Raw genomic sequence first — 17,791 nt, forward strand, 5'->3', positions numbered from 1 at the left:
TGCATATTTTAAGTTGGGAGATTAAGTCCCTTTGAATCTTGAGGGTCCCTGGGGTCCAACTAGCCAACCAGGTACCTCCTGTAAGCGCCATAGAGCTGCTTTGCAGAGAGGTATAAAAAGGGGCATGGCCTGGATCACCTCTATGCTCCACAGCCCTCTGGCTGGCACTTACTGGAGGTACCTGGTTGGCTAGTTGGTCCCCAGGAGCCCGCAGGATTGACCGGGAATTAATACCCCAACTTGAAACCAGCACAGGGCATGTTTGCACACATGTCACTTTAGGCCCAGCCCCCTTTCTTCACCACTATGCAAACGTGCCCGTGGCACATTTTAAGTTGGGGGATTAAGTCCCCTTGACTCTTCAGGGTCTCTGGGTTCCAACTACCCCACCAGGTACCTCCAGAAAGCGCCACAGAGCTGTGTTGCAGAGAGGTGGTCTGAGGCCACAACCCTTTTTACACCTGCCTTACAGTTTAAGTGGCGAGCGATCTATCAGAGTTCATCTGTGCTACTGCTCAGCATGTTCTGAATAATTTCTACATTTGCACAAACTGCCTGCAGAAATATCTGTGACAAACCTTTGGAGGGCTAAATTATGTGGCATTGCTTTAGTGAAATACTTTTCCTCAGTCTAGAGGCATGGAAACAAACTATGCTAAAAGTAAAACCGTGAAACTGCAAACAGATATCTTTTTTAAGGAGGATACGAAACAAGGAACTGCATAAATTCCTCATCATGTAGGGGGTCGTGCTGGGGTAGTGTTTTAGGGTTTAGGGTAGTGCAGTGGTATTTGTGTAGTGTAGGGGGTCGTGCAGGAGGTAGGGTTTTAGGGTTTAGGGTCGTGCAGTGGTATTTGTGTACTGTAGGGGGTCGTGCAGGAGGTAGTGGTTTAGGGTTTAGGGTAGCCCAGTGGTGTTTGGTTAGTGTAGGGGTTGTGCTGGGGTAGTGTTTTAGGGTTTAGGGAAGCGCAGTGGTATTTGGGTAGTGTAGGGGGGTCATGCTGGGGGTAGTGTTTTAGGGTTTAGGGTAGTGCTGTGGTGTTTGTGCAGTGAAGGAGGTAGTGTTTTAGGGTTTAGGGTAGTGCAGTGGTGTTTGTCTAGTGTAGGCATAGTGTTTTAGGGTTTAGGTAGTGCAGTGGTATTTGGGTAGTGTAGGGGGTCGTGCTGGGGTATATTTAGGGTTTAGGGTAGTGCAGTAGTGTTTGGGTAGTGTTGGCAGGTTTGTGCTGGGGCAGTGTTTTGGGGTAGTACAGTGGTGTTTGTGTAGTTTAGGGGGTCATGCTGGGGTAGTGCTTTAGGGTAGTGCATTGGTGTTTGTGTACTATAGGGGTTTGTGTTTTAAGCTTTAGGGTAGTGCATTGGTGTTAGGGTAGTGTAGGGGTCGTGCTGGGGTAGATTTAGTGTTTAGGGTAGTGCGGAGGTGTTTGGGTAGTGTAGGGGGTCGTGCTGGGGTAGTGTTTTAGGTTTAGGGTAGCACAGTGGTGTTTGGGTAGTGTAGGTGGTTGTGCTGGGGATAGAGTTTTAGGGTTTAGGGTAGCGCAGTGGTGTTTGGGTAGTGTAGGGGGTCGTGCTGGGGGTAGTGTTTTAGGGTAGCGCAGTGGTGTTTGGGTAGAGTAGGGGGTCATGCTGGGAGTATTGTTTTAGGGTAGTGCAGTGGTGTTTGTGTACTATAGGCATTGTGTTTTAAGGTTGAGGGTAGTGCAGTAGTGTTAGGGTAGTGTAGGGGGTCATGCTGGGGTAGATTTAGGGTTTAGGGTAGTGCAGTCTATTTGGGTACTGTAGGGGGTCATGCTGGGGTAGTGTTCTAGGGTTTAGGGTACTGCAGAGGTGTTTGGGTAGTGTAGGGGGTCGTGCTGGGGTAGTGTTTTAGGTTTAGGGTAGCGCAGTGGTGTTTGGGTAGTGTAGGGGGTTGTGCTGGGAATAGAGTTTTAGGGTTTAGGGTAGCGCAGTGGTGTTTGGGTAGTGTAGGGGGTCGTGCTGGGGGAAGTGTTTTAGGGTAGCGCAGTGGTGTTTGGGTAGTGTAGGGGGTCATGCTGGGGTAGTGTTTTAGGGTTTAGGGTAGCGCAGTGGTGTTTGGGTAGTGTAGGGGGTTGTGCTGGGGTAGATTTAGGGTTTAGGGTAGTGCAGTGGTGTTTGGGTAGTGTTTGCATGTTCATGCTTGGGTAGAGTTTTAGGGTTTAGGGTAGTACAGTGGTGTTTGTGTAGTGTAGGGGGTCATGCTGGTGGTAGTGTTTTAGGGTTTAGGGTAGTGCAGTGGTGTTTGTGTAGTGTAGGGTGTAGTGTTTTAGGGTTAAGGGTAGTGCATTGGTGTTTGTGTAGTGTAGGAGGTCGTGCTGGGCGTAGTATTTTAGGGTTAAGGGTAGTGCAATGGTGTTTGTGTAGTGTAGAGGGTAGTCTTTTAGGGTTTAGGGTAGCGCAGTGGTGGTTGGGTAGTGCAGGGGGTAATCCTGGGGTAGCGTATTAGGTTTTAGGGTAGTACAGAGGTGTTTGGGTAGTGTTTTGGGTCGTGCTGGGGTAGTGTTTTGGGTAGCACAGTAGTGTTTGGGTAGTGTAGGGGTGGTGCAGGGCTTAATGTTTTAGGGTTTAGGGTAGTGCAGTGGTGTTTGGGTAATGTAGGGGATCGTGCTGGGGGTAGTGTTTTAGGGTCATGCAGTGGTGTTTGTGTAGTTCAGGGGTCATGCTGGGGGTAGTGTTTTAGGGTTTAGGGTAGTGCAGCAGTGTTTGTATAGTTTAGGGGGACGTGCTGGGGTAAATTTAGAGTTTAGGGTAGTGCAGTGGTGTTTGTGTAGTGTACAGGGTTGTGCTGGGGTACTGTTTTAGGGTTTAGGGTAGTGCAGTGATGTTTAGGTAGGGTAGGGGGTCGTGCTGGGGGTAGATTTAGGGTTTACCTTAGTACAGTGGTGTTGTGTAGTGATTCTGGTCAAATCACTTAATCTCCTCCGTCTACAACCAAAATGAATTTGTTCTTGTGTGATGTAACCAATGCTCATGTAAAGCACTCCAATACCTGACAAGTCTGCACTATATAAAACTGCAAAAACACAAAAAAATTAAAAGTGTTTTGCACACTTCTGTCATTTGGCTATATGTGGGCTATAGTTTTTACTTTGGTTCCATCAGGAAGGCATGCAGATGTGTCACATATTTGCCATAAATTCTGAATGTTAGCACTCTAGTTGCTCATTAGATCACTGTAGTAAAGCTACTGCTCCTCAGGGAAGTCTGCTACTGGTATTTAAAGTGCATGTTTCAGTCTGCATGTCAGAATTTTTTAATGAAATAGAAGAGGATGTGAGAAGTCAAAATGTACCCTATTTTTTTCTGCAGCAGTAATCATAATTTCTGTGGCAAAAAGAACCCCCTCATTTTGTTCCTTTTTTTGTTCCTTTTTAAATTAAATGTTTTAAGTGTTACCAGTTTATTCCAATCACGATGGCTTCATGTGTTCCATACTTGTTTCATAAGTAAGACTGTTTGCGCTCTAGTTGTACTTTAGAACACTCTAGGACATTCTGTCATTGGGTTATACTTGGGCTACATCTGGGTGATATTTGTGCTACATTTGGGCTCTTTTGTCTCTGGCGGCCATCTTGGGAAATGTAATCATTATGAAGTTTCCTAATTACTCCTCAGTGTAGGAAATACTTTCAGTGTTGTCAGTCTAGTTGCTCATTAGATCACTGTGGTAAAGCTACTGCCCACCAGGAAAGTCTGCTACTGGTATTGAAAGTGTAGCAGGGATTCTGCTCATACACAGAACTGTGCATAGAGACTTGGAACCTCAGTGAATTAGGGTGTACCAAAACTCACCTTAGTAGCCAAAATCCCCTACCAGACTAGCAATCAGTGTCTCATTGGTTCATCCATACCCCCAATGATTAGACAACCCAGAACATGGTACTTAGAACACCTCAGGCAATGTGGAACACATGAACACTCTTTTGTTATACTCTCATACCAGTCTAAAACTGGGAGTAAATGAAGACACGTGCAAGTTTGAAATATTTATTTCTAATGCCGTGTTCTCAGGCGCAGTATCTTAGCTAATACAAGCAGACATATTATAAGCAACAAGATTATCAGCATAGTTACTATTCCATAAAATACAAAAAGAGAAAGCATGTTAAAATGCTAAATGGAAATAGGCTAGTTTACACCTAGATTTCACCCTCCCTTGCTAGTAGGTTATTTTATATCTACAGAAGGTCTCTTGGATTTATAAGGGCGGCCCCATACCTCTGGTCCTAGTAGAAAGGGATCACACCATTTTCTACGCCAGCTCTCTGCATGCAAATGTTCTCCAAGTGTGTTTGCATGCCTGCGCAGTGTATTATTAAACGCACCAAAATCAGAGGTGGCCACAGCTGCATATATGTTATGTCTAGAACGTGCACTGATCAGACCGAACAACAACCACTGTGTTGAAATAACCTTAAAGGCCTTGGCACTCACTGTTCAGACAAAGCTTACCAAGCAAAGCTGCTACTATAGGAAAACATATTATTCTCGTGTGAAGCAAAACAGTCTGCTAGACTCTAAACATTTATATTAATGTGTGCCGTGTGCAAAGGCAGCAAAAAGGAAAAATGGTGTTTAAACTTCTAATAAGCTCATGCTAACTTAACACAGTGTACATGCAAAGCTCATCCCCATGACAAAAGTACATGTTTCAGTCTGCATGTCACAATCTTATTTTAATGAAATAAAAGAGGATTTGAGAAGTCACTTAAAATGTGCCCTCATTTTTCTTTCTGCAGCACTAATCATACTTTCTATGGCAAAATGAACCCCCTCATTTTGTTCCTATTTAAATTAAATGTTTTAAGAGTTACCACTTTATTCCAATCAAGATGGCTTCAGGTGTGCTATACTTTTGTCATAGGTAAGGCTGTTAGCAGTCTATTTGTTCTTTAGAACACTCTGGGAAGCTGCAGTAGAACACAAAGGAATCGACAAACAGTCTCTGCCCTTGTTGGATGTACATGCTTTACTGAGAATGTCAGACATCATTCTCACATGACTGAGAAAGATAATGTGAATTTACAGAAAATATGCTCTCAGTTTAGCTTATAGATAACCTTCCAAACCTCTGTGGGAAAAGCATGAAACAATGGTTTTCTCTCAAACATGATTCATGATACCCCAGCAGAAGGTTTTTTCCCATGGTAAAATAACCTTAGAACACACCACAATTCTTAAGATGAGTATGGTACCATCAACAAATGATTCATAACTAAAGTCTTAAAACCTTCTATTAACTGCAATATCATGTATTTTCATCCCAAGATGGCTGCCAACACTTCTTGGATGAAGTGCTGAAAGCCAATCAGATCTCACGATGAGATGTGTCGTTAGGCTCCGCCCAGATATATGTGTATTTTTTTCTTTTAATATCTAAAAAACTACTGAACAGATCTACACCATTTAACCAAAAGACACTAGCTCTTTGTCAAATTTGGTGTAATTCCGTTCAGCAGTTTGGGCTGTAGCTGCAACTATAGGTTCCTATGAGAAATTGCATGGGGGAAAACACGTACTGGGATCCCCCTTTTTTCTCGGCCCCCGCTTGATGAATCACCGTGAAGCTTTCAGGGTAGGAGCTAACCGGAGCTGGCCATAACGTTTTAAAATTTCACGAAGATTCGTCAATCGGCACCAAAGTTATTGGGAATAGAATGTTGTGGATTTCCTATGGAAAATAGGTTGTAACTATAACTACCATATATATATATATATATATATATATATATATATATATATATATATATATATATATATATATATATATATATATATATATATTACCTACTGGCGGTCGCCAGTAGGTATATATAGTTAGGATTTTTTCCCTATGGGATTTCTGAAAATTCTATGTCTAATAACTTTGGCGTTTGTGGACGGAATCGGCTGAAATTTTCAGGAAAATGGCACATTTTGTTTCTGAGCAGCCCCTGAAAATTTGGGGGGTGTTCGGCAAGGGGGGGCCGAGAAAAAAGGGGGGTCCCAAAACGCGTTTTTCCCATGTTAATTTCCATAGGGCGGTTGGCCTCACTTTTAGCCCGAACGGCTGAATGGATTTGCACGAAACTTGGCAAAATTGTAGGGACTGTTAGCCCGATGTGCCTTTGCTAGGTCTCAATATATGTGCTCCAGTGGATTTTGAGAAATTAACGTTTAAAACAAGATATATATCTGTAACAGCGGTCCGGGCAGCGATCCGGTTCGCGTACTTTTCGCATAACGGAACTTTGCGCACGAAAAGCTGATTGGCTCTTCGGTGTCTGTCAACATTCTAAACAGTCCGGTGCGGCCGCCATCTTGTCTCTCGGTAGGATCGAGAGACAGAGGAGGTCAAAACAAAGGGGGAAATTTCCATAAGGGGGCATAGTAGATCCTCCCTGACCCCCTAGGTTTTATGTGGAGGTTGTAAAAGGTTCCAGCAGGGCAAAAAAAAAAATATTTTTTTTTGCGTGGTGAGCGCCTAGTACGCGAACCGGAAAGCGTTCTGGACAGCGTACTATAAGGATAATAGAATGATAGACTTTTTTAATACTGAATGTTAATTGTTTGTTGTTTTTTTTTTTTTTTTTTTTTTTGTTTTCTTTATTTTTTTATTTTTTATTATTATGATTGTGTTTCCTACTTCATTAAACTTTCTAACATTTCAGTGTCAGAAATGTCAAAATTGAATATAGGGTGTAACTTTTTTTCATTTTGAAGCAGGTTATCCACTGCTTCAACACATTGTAGAAGTTCGTGGTCTCTAGTTTCATCCATAAAATCATCAATTTTGTCTTGGCTGCTCTCCTTCAGTTCAATTGAAAATGTAACTTGTTGCTCGCCTTCCATTTTGCCTGAAATTTTGAATAAAAAAATATATATTAGTAGAGATAGGGCACTGTTGGGATTAATGTTAGATATGTAGTTTTTATCTGTGAATTCTTCTTTTGGTAGTGTATAGTATCAGAGTGGAAATAGGACTATAAAAAAGTGTATGTGATTTAATCCCAGAGAAGCCTAACTCCATTCATAACTATAACAGAGAAGTCTATCTAAATCCATAACTACTACAGAGGGATAGTGTATATCTATCAGAAAAAGTCTATTATATTAAGTTATAGTGCACAATATATTTCATTTTTAAAAATTATAACTTACCTTCACAAAGAAGTTGAAGTTTTTGGAAGCTATTGAAATGTGATGTACAACAAGAAGTAGTAGTCAAAATGGCTGTGTTTTCTTCTCTTCCTTTATATATATTCAGGTATTAAACCAATCAAATGTCAGGTTATAAAAGTAGAAAATGAAAGTAACATTTTCATTGGTTGTCAGTTCCAACACTTCAGATGTGTTTTGTGAAGTAATTTACCTCACGGTATTTAGAGAGGTCTATAGACTTAATGGCTAAATGGAATTTCAATCAAATTTGTGAAAAAGAAAGGGATTGTTATGTAGTATAAGCTAATCTATATTTGGTGAGAGTGTGTCCAGTCTTTTTTCTGTGAATTACTTTCCCACCTTTTTTTTGGACCGTTTCCTGGGAAGCGGTCCGGTCCGCGAACTAGGAGCGTAACGGGAGTCCACCATTTTGTGTTTCGGTTGAATTAAGATATAAAATGGAGGGTAAAGAATGTTCAGAATGGGTAGAAGGGGATACAGTACAAGTATTTTGACCCCCTAGGTTTTCTGAGCGTGGCTGAGGAGGACCATATGTGCGGAGAAAAAACATTTTTTTAAAAAATTTGCGCGGTTAGCTTTCAGTTCGCGTACCGGGTAGCGCTCTTTGAGCGTAGTTTGTTGAAAATTACAGAAATGAGTTAGAGAAAAATATTAATTGTGAGTGATCAGATGAAGGGTAGCTCTGAGAAGAGCTTTTGGGTTTATGGTACATTTAGGTACTTATAAGTAGGTACCAATGCACAGTCTTAAATTCAGAATGAAAATTCTGTTGCCCTCATCTGAGAAGTGAACTCCATCTCCTCTGTAGATATCTTGCATGTAGTAACGCAAGTTATTGTTGTACAAGGAGCCCATTCCATGGTCTCTCATGTAAGCTGAAACAGATTTGTTTACATGCTTCCTCGCTTTCTCAATTTGTGGACAAAATTGGTTGGACCACCTCCATTTCTGTCTTTGGCATATATTGGAATATACCAAGGCAGTTTGAGGAAAAAGTGCCATTAATTGCTCAAAGGTGTCCTTTAAAAGCATTTCCAGACCTACTCCAGTCAAAGTGCCCAAATCATTACCTCCACAGTGCACTATTAACAGGTCAGGTTTTGGCAAATGCATAAAGGTTTTCACCAATGGTATCAATTGGTGACATTTTAATCCTCTTTGGCCCAACCACTTAATTTCCACATCTTGTAAATTGAGGTTGTGTAAATTTCTGTTCTCAGCATACCTTTGAGCCCAGTGGATGTAACTATGTCCAACAATCCAGACCTTAAACATGGTGGGAGAAGGTTTGGCTGCAGTCAGATGAAGTGTGGTAATGAAAGGGCAGTTGAAACAGTAGGAGTTTGTAAAGAAAAAAAACTGTGGATTTCCAATGCTAATGATTCATTAGCAGTGATTGGTGCATTTCCATTTCTGAAAACAGAAAGTTAGGGTGCATGGATGTGTTCTTTGAAAGATGTAATTTGAATGGTTAAGGAAGAAACATTTAATGAAAGATTGCACTGGATACGCAGGTGCACTGAGAGTTCAGAGTTCAATTGAAACATTGTTGTGTGAATTTGCAAACATGAGAGGTCTTCCAGGAGGTGGTTGCTATGGAAAAAAGGCAGAGAGAGCAGAGGGGGGATGGGTTTTGTTTTGAAAAAAGTGAGGGAAGAGTTATGATTGGCTAATATGAGAGATATGTGAAATGAATATCTGTATTTCTGTGCTTTCAATAGCTGCAGCCTCTGGAGTGCATCCTTTTTCTTCTGCTGAAGACATTTTGGTGTATTTCTGAGACTGTTTTCAAAACTCAAAAAGTATTTGCTAAGGTGAGAAAAGATTTATTTATTTTAGATAGAGAATAGTATGATTTAAGGAGAAAATGATGAAGAAAGCTGTGTTTTTAAAATGTGGCTTTGTCTCTAGTGATATAGAAATAGATTTTGTTACTTTGAGAAATTGTAATTGCATATTCGGTTTAGCATTCTGGCATGCAGTAACACAAGTTATTGTTGTATATGAAGCCCATTCCATGGTCTCTTATGTAAGCTGAAACAGATATGTTGTTTTTAAAAACCATTTTTGAAATCAATTACATTTCTGGATATGTACTGCTAGAGCTTCATAGGTTGTTTTGCGTCATATTTATAAGGCATTTGAGTGTCTTTGATGTTATTTTTTCCTTTTTAAATGGAAAGCATTCCTCATGGGGCAAGTGTCTTGTAAATACGCTCCCACCTGCGCTTGGCAAATTTAGATTTTGATTATGGAAGTTACATAGCCATGTTAATAATGTGCAAAAAATGGTGCTAGGGCATTCCAGAAAACGCTTTCATGTGTCTCAAGGACATTTTCAGTCATTTCCTCTTGAATGCAGGTATACAATTTATTTATATGCTTGGTTTAAAAACGATTCTTTTCTATGATGTTAGTTTTTCCTTTTTAAATGGAAAGCGTTCCTCATGGGGCCCTGAGCAGTTCTTAGCCATGTTATCCAATGGGAGGTGGATAACATGGCTAAGAGCATTTGCTGGATAATGCATGAATATCGCTGACTTTTCAGCGATATTCATGCATTGCGGCCGTTTTTTATCGCATTTGCGAGCAGTTCTTAGCCATGTTATCCAATGGGAGGTGGATAACATGGCTAAGAGCATTTGCTGGATATTGCATGAATATCGCTGACTTTTCAGCGATATTCATGCATTGCGGCAGTTTTTTATCGCATTTGCGATAAACCTTGCTAATAGCAAGGTTTATCTGCGATAAAAATCGCCGATGTGCGGCGATAATTTTTGTCTCTAAACAAGTTATCGCTAGTTGTTGGTAATATGCCCCCGGGTTTTTGCTTGCAGGAATCGGGAGGCGGGAGAGTACCACTGAAATCAGTAGTCTGACGCCTGAATCGGGAGGGTTGGCATGTCTGGATTCTCTACAGCTAGGGCCATAAAGTACATCCGCAGGGCTAGGTGATAGCCTGGGACCGGCCTGGCATGTAAAATGGCTGCCGTGCACGACAAAATTGTGGCATTGTAAAAAAGGCAAGATGGCGCAGACAATGTTTATCAATAAGGATTCATTTATAACAAAATACTTTATCGCACTGACAAATTGATGGTCAACACTTCCTGATTTCCTTCGAATCGAACGTTAACAGACGTCACGCAGCAAAAAAAAAAAAAAAAGCTCACGCACAGCCGCTGGAAGACATGTATCAACATATATGAGCCTCCTCAGCCACCCTCAGAAAATATAAGGGATTAGGATACGTCTCCCGCACCCCCTTATACCTAGTAATTTAATTAAAACGAAGCACAAAATGGCGAATTCCCGTTTCGCTACCAGTTTGCGGCCCAGTTCGCGGTTCGGGAAGCGCTTCTACCGTGAAAACTATTTTTTTTTTTATTTTCCCACGGGACCCTTTAAAAATCCCAACAACATTCCTAGGGGGTCAAGAGGGGTATACCTTGCCCCCTTTCATTAAATTCCCCCTTCGTTTTTCACCTCTTCTTCTCTCTCGATCCTACCGAGAGATAAGATGGCGGCCGCTCCGGACTGTTTAGAATATTGACAGACACCGGGGAGGCAATCAGCTTCGCATCGCAAAGTTCCGCTTCGGAGGTGGGAACGTATTTACAAGAAACTTGCACCATGAAGAACGCTTTCCATTTAAAAAGGAAAAATAACATAGACACTCATATGCCTTATAAATATGACCCAAAACAACCTATGAAGCTCTAGCAGGACATATCCAGAAATGTAATTGATTTCTAATAATCGTTTTTAAACACAGCATATAAATCAATTGTATACCTGCATTCAAGAGGAAATGACTAAAAATGTCCTTGAGACACATGAAAGCGTTTTCTGGAATGCCCTAGCACCATTTTTTTGACATTATTAACATGGCTATGTAACTCCCATAATCAAAATCTAAATTTGCCAAACGCAAGTGGGAGCATATTTACAAGAAACTTGCACCATGAAGAACGCTTTCCATTTAAAAAGGAAAAATAACATCATACACACTCATATGCCTTATAAATATGACCCAAAACAACGTATGAAGCTTTAGCAGTACATATTCAGAAATGTAATTGATTTCAAATAATGACTTACTTCATTGGTAGGCCTTCACATGTATTATCTCCTTTGTTTTCTTCAGTGAAAATCTTATCTGCAACCATGTGTTGGCCTCACCTCAAATAAACAAAACAGGCGATGGACTGAATGAGGACCAATGACATACATTCACCCCAGTCCAGAGATCTGGGCCTAAACAAACCTTTAGATAGGCCACACCTTATCGTCATCCTGAATTAATCATTTAAAATATTAGGGAGAGATTTATGATTGTTGTATGCCTGTTTTGTACCATTGTGTGTCATTTTTGTGATGCAGTGCTGGTGCAAAAGATGTGCTATGTTAAATAATAAGTAGGGCATTAAGTTTTTGATGACTGTTATTCATTTACTGTTTGGTAATAGTGGTTAATAACATTTTTTATTATATTTTTCCACAGATTCAACTGCAGATCTTTTCATATTTTGAAAAATGCCTACGAAAAATAGAATTAGAAAGGCTAGAAAACGTCAAAGACAGCAGGATGATCTTTTATTGCAGCAGTCCTCTTCTCCAAATACTTATCAAAACACCAAGAAAGCTCCGGGTAAGAGCACAAAATCATTCTTAAGAAATATTTTTAGTAAAAAAAGTATTTATCGCAAAAATGTTTCAGTTCACAAAAAGAAGAGCAATTTAAATGGAAAGGAAAGACCCATCAAAAATGTTACTGGTAGAGGAAGAGATAACTCTGTGCATGATAGTAGAAGGAAACAACAGTTTAGGGACATTCGAAAACGAATGTTCCGTAACAGGATAATAGTTAATTTATTAAAAAATATTAAGAAAGGCCAACAGAAAGCGGCATTTTATAAGAAGAAGAAAAATGTAGAGAAAATTATTGATCATGCTTTTGAAATTAAGCGAAAGTTGTTTATTTTGGTAATCAATAGAATTAGGAAACTAAGCAAGGTAATTTCTGATTTCAAAACAAACAGTAGATGGAAGAGAGTAGTAAATCGTAGTAACTTTTGTGAAGTTTTTTCCGGAGAATGTATGCATAGTTCAAGTTCTGAAGCATTTTTTAATGAGGAGAGTTATTTTCAGGATAATGATTTGGTGTTTGCAGTTGACACCAGTGGTCGAGCTTATGAAGTGAAGGATGGATGTCCAGTTGAAAAAGAAAAACTTGTGACAACAGAGACAGAAGAGGTGCTAAGTGATGAGGTTTTAGGAAGACGTCCTAAGGGTCCTGTGTACATTTGGAAGTGTAGTTCTATTTGCAGTGTGCGACAGGTTTCCATCAATTTGCTTTGTGATTTTATACGGACATTTAATAAGAAAAGTTTGAAGCAGAAAATGAAGTTGTTGCAAGATTTAGATCCTTGCAGAGTGAGACAAATGACAGGTTTGCGTGGTCCTTCACTGGCTTGTCTTTCCAGGAGAGTATGCCAGAGTGTTTTTCATCATTTCAGGATGCTAGCAGTGCATCATAATAAAGTGAGAAAATTAGTGAGAATGTTGTATTATGCTAAGAGTCCAGCAATTATGCTTAAACAATTATGTGCTGCTCTTTTGCATGGTTCTGAAATAGATGTGAAGAATATTTGTGAAGAAATTGAGTTTTGTTACTTTAGTAGTGAAGATGAGAATGTTCAAATTGACCCTGAAGTAGAGGGTAATGTTGAAGATAATGTACAGGTTTCCAGTACAGATAATTTTCAGAAGGAAATTGCCACGTTTCAGATGAAATCAAGTGAGAGGCCTAATTTCACTTGTGTATGTTGTCGACGCACTTATTATAAGAATCAGACTAAGTTAGTGGATTTATATGCAAAAAGTGAAAGGGAAAATAATAGTGAATGGAAGGATTTTGCCACATACTTGATGGTAGAAAATTATTTTGATTTGGGATCGGATCAACGTGTGTGTACTTATTGTTGTAATAAATTAAACCAAAACCAGATGCCTGCTAGGGCAGTTCATAATAATCTGGAATTGGTTGAGATTCCTTCTGAATTGAAAGATTTAAATACTTATGAATCTATTTTGATTCAAAGTATCCATCCCTTTCAGGCTATTGTAAGAATGGAGCCAAAGACAGGGAAGTTGCCTCCAGCAGATTTACAGAGAGGATTAAAGGGAAGAGTTGTTTATTTGCCTCTAGATTTGAACAAAAACATTAACACAATTGGAATAGAAAAAGTGGAAGAGGAACCTCTGGTTATCTTGGTTAATGGGGTTCCGACAAAGAATAAGAAAATATGGCAAGATTTAGTGGATGTTAGGAAAGTCAAAAAGGCAACAGTGTATTTGAAGAAAAATAATAAGTACTATAAGAATGTATATGTTGCAGAAGAGGAAGTAAGTGATGAAGAGGATAGCGATTTGTGTGCTGGCCAAATTGAGAAAGTAGAGGCCTCTAAAAGTGAAGAAATATATGAACATTATAGTGTTCATCCTTTGCATTCCAAGGAAGTCATGGGGAATGCTATTGAGTTGTTTCAAATGAAACAAGCCAAAGGGAGTCCCATTAGTGTTTGGGAGGAAAGTTTGGAAGCTCGGTGTTTCCCACAGCTATTTCCCACAGGTCGAGGAGGAAGATATGATGAGCGACCTCATCAAATTCCTGCGTCTGAATACCGGACTTTACGATTGTATGCAGAAGATCCTAGGTTTCGTCAATGCATTCCCTATTTGTTTCATCTCCTGTTTGAAAGCGATCTGTCTGGACTGTCATATGCAGTGAACCACATCTTAAAAAGTGGTATACAGATGCGAAATATCTCGGCAAGGGACTTTATGCATAAAGTCAATGTCCAAGACAGTATTTTGGATTCTCACTTAATTAATCTCATGGCGTGTCAGCGTGGTACTAATGAGTACTGGTACCGTCGTCATGGTGATTTAAAATGTATGCTGAGGAACTTAGGAACTCCGACATGGTTCCTCACTCTGAGCTGTGCCGAGTATGGCTGGGAAGTCTTACTTGAATTTCTACGAGAGGCAAATGGAAATATTGAAAACATTGAATTCAAGACACCTGGAGAACTGTGTTCTTTGGATCCTGTGAATGTATGCAGGTACTTCAATCATAGATTTGAAGCTATGATGTCTTTCATCACAAATAAGAAGAATCCACCTCTTGGAGAGGTGTTGGATTTCTTCTGGAGAAAGGAGTACCAAGCAAGAGGTGCTCCTCATATACATATGTTGTTGTGGATCAAGGATGCACCTAAATTTGGAACAGATCCAGATGACTTAGTGATGAATTTCATAGAACAGTATTCTACGTGTGCTGTTCCAAACGCAACGGAGAAGAAAAGCCTAAGAGAACAAGTTCTACGTTTCCAAAGCCATCGTTGTGGAAAGTACTGTCGTCGTAAATTCAGAAACAAGGACAAGTTCTACACCAAATGTCGTTTCAACTTTCCACGACCGGTGATTTCTAAAGGAAGAGTGAACAGTTTGATGTCTTCACTGCGACATAATGTGACGAGGAAATCACCCAAAAATACATACAATTTGAAAAGGAACGAAGAGTCCAAGTACATCAACGACTACAACCCAGTGATTTTGTCCATGTGGAATGCTAACATGGATATACAGTTTGTGGGTGACAACTGTATGGCTGTGGCTCGGTATGTGACATCTTACATCACCAAAAAAGAAAAGACAGAACTGAAGGATATGTGGGAGGACATTTCCCATGAAAAGAGCCTCAGCAAGAAGTTGTACAGTTTCAGTCTGAAGATGTTGTCGCATCGAGAAATCGGAGCTTACGAATGTTCAGATCGATTGTCTTCAGCAAGTCTCTATGCCAAATCCAGGAGTATTGTTTGGGCGAGTCTTGGTCTTGCTGCAACGCGAAATCGAGTTCTAAAACCTGTCCGGGAAATTGAATATTTGGCAGAACAGGAACCAAACAGTACCGACATTTTGAAGACCAACATGTTGGATACATATTATCCAAATCGAAGCAGTCACCTTGAGAATGTTTGTCTATATGAGGTTCTACAAAATTATATATTCAAGAGGAACATCAAAGAAGATATTGAGAAAGGAGTGTATGCTGTAATTGGAAGTGAGGGATGCCTGGTCAAGCAAAGAAAATGCCAATTAGTAAACCATCGAAAATTGAGTGGCGAATCTCCAGAAAAAAAGGAGTTTTTCTATTTAGCACTTTTGCAACTTTTCAAGCCTTGGCGTGCAGAAGAGGAACTGCTTGGAGATTTCCTCTGTTACGAAGACTCTTTCACTGCTGCTAAGGAGAGCATAGAATGTCCTGCTTTTCCCAAATATCAAGAAATGCTAACTTTGGAAATTGAGCAGGAAGCAACGATTGCAGCCGAGATTGCCAGAGACAGTTCTCAGGACAGTCAGAGTTCTGTTTCATTGAGTCAAGATCCACTTGGAGGACCTATTATCGAAAATGAAGCTGCCACTGCTATGAATAAAGTGGAAAGAGCCATGGCACATGCTCAGGAGGATTCAGTTAACTTAGAAGTCTTGGAAAAACAACTCAACGTTGAGCAGAGGAAAATATATGATGAAGTTACCAAGCAAATTGAGCATGGATTAAGTCATGAGAAGAAAGAGTGCTCATGTACATCGTTGAAGCCTGTCCGACTGTATGTGAGTGGAGAAGCGCGAACTGGAAAAAGTTTCCTCATTAAAGCAATTTCATGCTATCTGCAGGAAAGGACTGAGTCATCGCTGTCTTGTGTTGTCACCGCTCCTACTGGACTTGCAGCACATAACATTAAAGGTATTACTTTGCATCGTCTACTGATGCTGCCGGTGGAGCATGACAACAAATTACAATACCACAAGTTATCTGGGGATGCTTGCTGTGAAGTTTCAAGAGTCTTGAGGAAAATGAAACTACTTATCATTGACGAAGTAAGCATGGTTTCCAATGTCATGCTTGCCTTTGTGCATTTGAGAATGTAAGAAGTACTTAAAATTGAATATGATGTGTTATTTGGTGGCAAACACATCATTGTTTTCGGAGATCTTATGCAGCTGACACCAGTAAAAGGACAACCTGTGTTCAAAATACTCACGCATGAAGATACTAGGAAGTGCCTAGGGAGCATTGGCAACGTCAATATATGGTTAAACTTCAATTATGCTGAACTGCATGAAAATATGCGTCAGGCAAAAGATGAAGATTACAAGAATATTCTACAAGATATTAGAATTGGAAAAGTGACCGAGCATGGAAAAGAAGCTTTAAATGCACGATTACTTTCAAATTTATATCCCGAACAAGAGATTGTGGCTGAGAATATTTTTCAGAAAATTACTGAGAAGAAATCCGGAATATGTTTGATGCCAACTCTTGCAGAATGTGCCATCTTCAACAACAAAATGTTGAATTTAGAAAAGCAAGAGATTGTGAAACTTGAAGCTATTGACAAAATAGAGCATATGGGATCAACAATTATTTTGTCAGAGAATTTGAAATCAAAATTGGATTCATTAGAGAAGACTATATCTAAAACAGCGGGTTTTGAAAAGACTTTGAATGTGTGTTTAAATTGCCGAATTATTTTGAGAAGGAATTTACATGTTGAAAGAGGTCTGGTAAATGGATCAATGGGTAATGTTGTTGATTTTCAGAAATACAGAAATAGAGATGGAATAGAATTTTTAAAAATTAAATTTGATGGCATTGAGGAAGTACAGCTAATTGGTCGTTGTTCTGCTAGGTTTTTGCTTGTTAAAGACTTATATGTTCGCCGTAAACAGTTTCCTGTTTGCTTGGCATATGCGGTGACAATCCATAAATCTCAAGGTTTAAGTGTAGACAGTGCATTGGTGAATATTGGCAGTTCTGTGTTCAAGGAGGGTATGGCATATGTGGCATTGTCACGAGTTAGAACTTTATCGGGATTGTGCTTGATTGACTGTGATGTCACAAACATTTGTGCGGATCTAGATTGTGTTAAGGAATACAATAGGTTAAGAAGAGAGTATGCGCCACATTTGCCTCAATATCCTTTGTTTGAGAAACGTGTGGTAGGCCGGAAACGTAGAAATATCAGTAATAGTAGGGTGGTTGTAGCAAAAAGACCAAAAGTCGATGAACCGAAAATTGTTAGCAGAAAGAAAGTGTATTCTGTTGAAGATGTTGTCGGTTTTCAATTTGAAAACAGTTCTGGTGTGAACTGCTATGCAAATGTAGTGGTTAATGTTCTCTTTTCACTAGAGAGTTTAAAAGAACAGATTCTGTTGAATTCAGAACAAATTTTATGCTGTTTGTTGAATTCTGTTTTCGAAAAATGTAGCACTGATCGAACAAAAGTAGAAAGTGTGTCTGAAGTTCGTTATCTGTTAGATGAATGTTCAGGTCAAACAGACTTCTCTGAAAATAATCAGCAAGATTGTCAGGAGTTTTTAATGTATATGCTTGATGTATTGCAAGATGAGGGTGTAGATGTAGATCACCTGTTTGGGCTTTCTTATCAATGGCAGCATGACTGCGAGAACTGTATGGTATCAAGTACTACTAGTGTAGACTCAGAAAGATTTATATATTTAACTTTGCCAGACAGTAAAT

Source organism: Lissotriton vulgaris, chromosome 3_1 (genome assembly GCF_964263255.1).
Source record: "Lissotriton vulgaris chromosome 3_1, aLisVul1.2, whole genome shotgun sequence".
NCBI lineage: Eukaryota > Metazoa > Chordata > Amphibia > Caudata > Salamandridae > Lissotriton > Lissotriton vulgaris.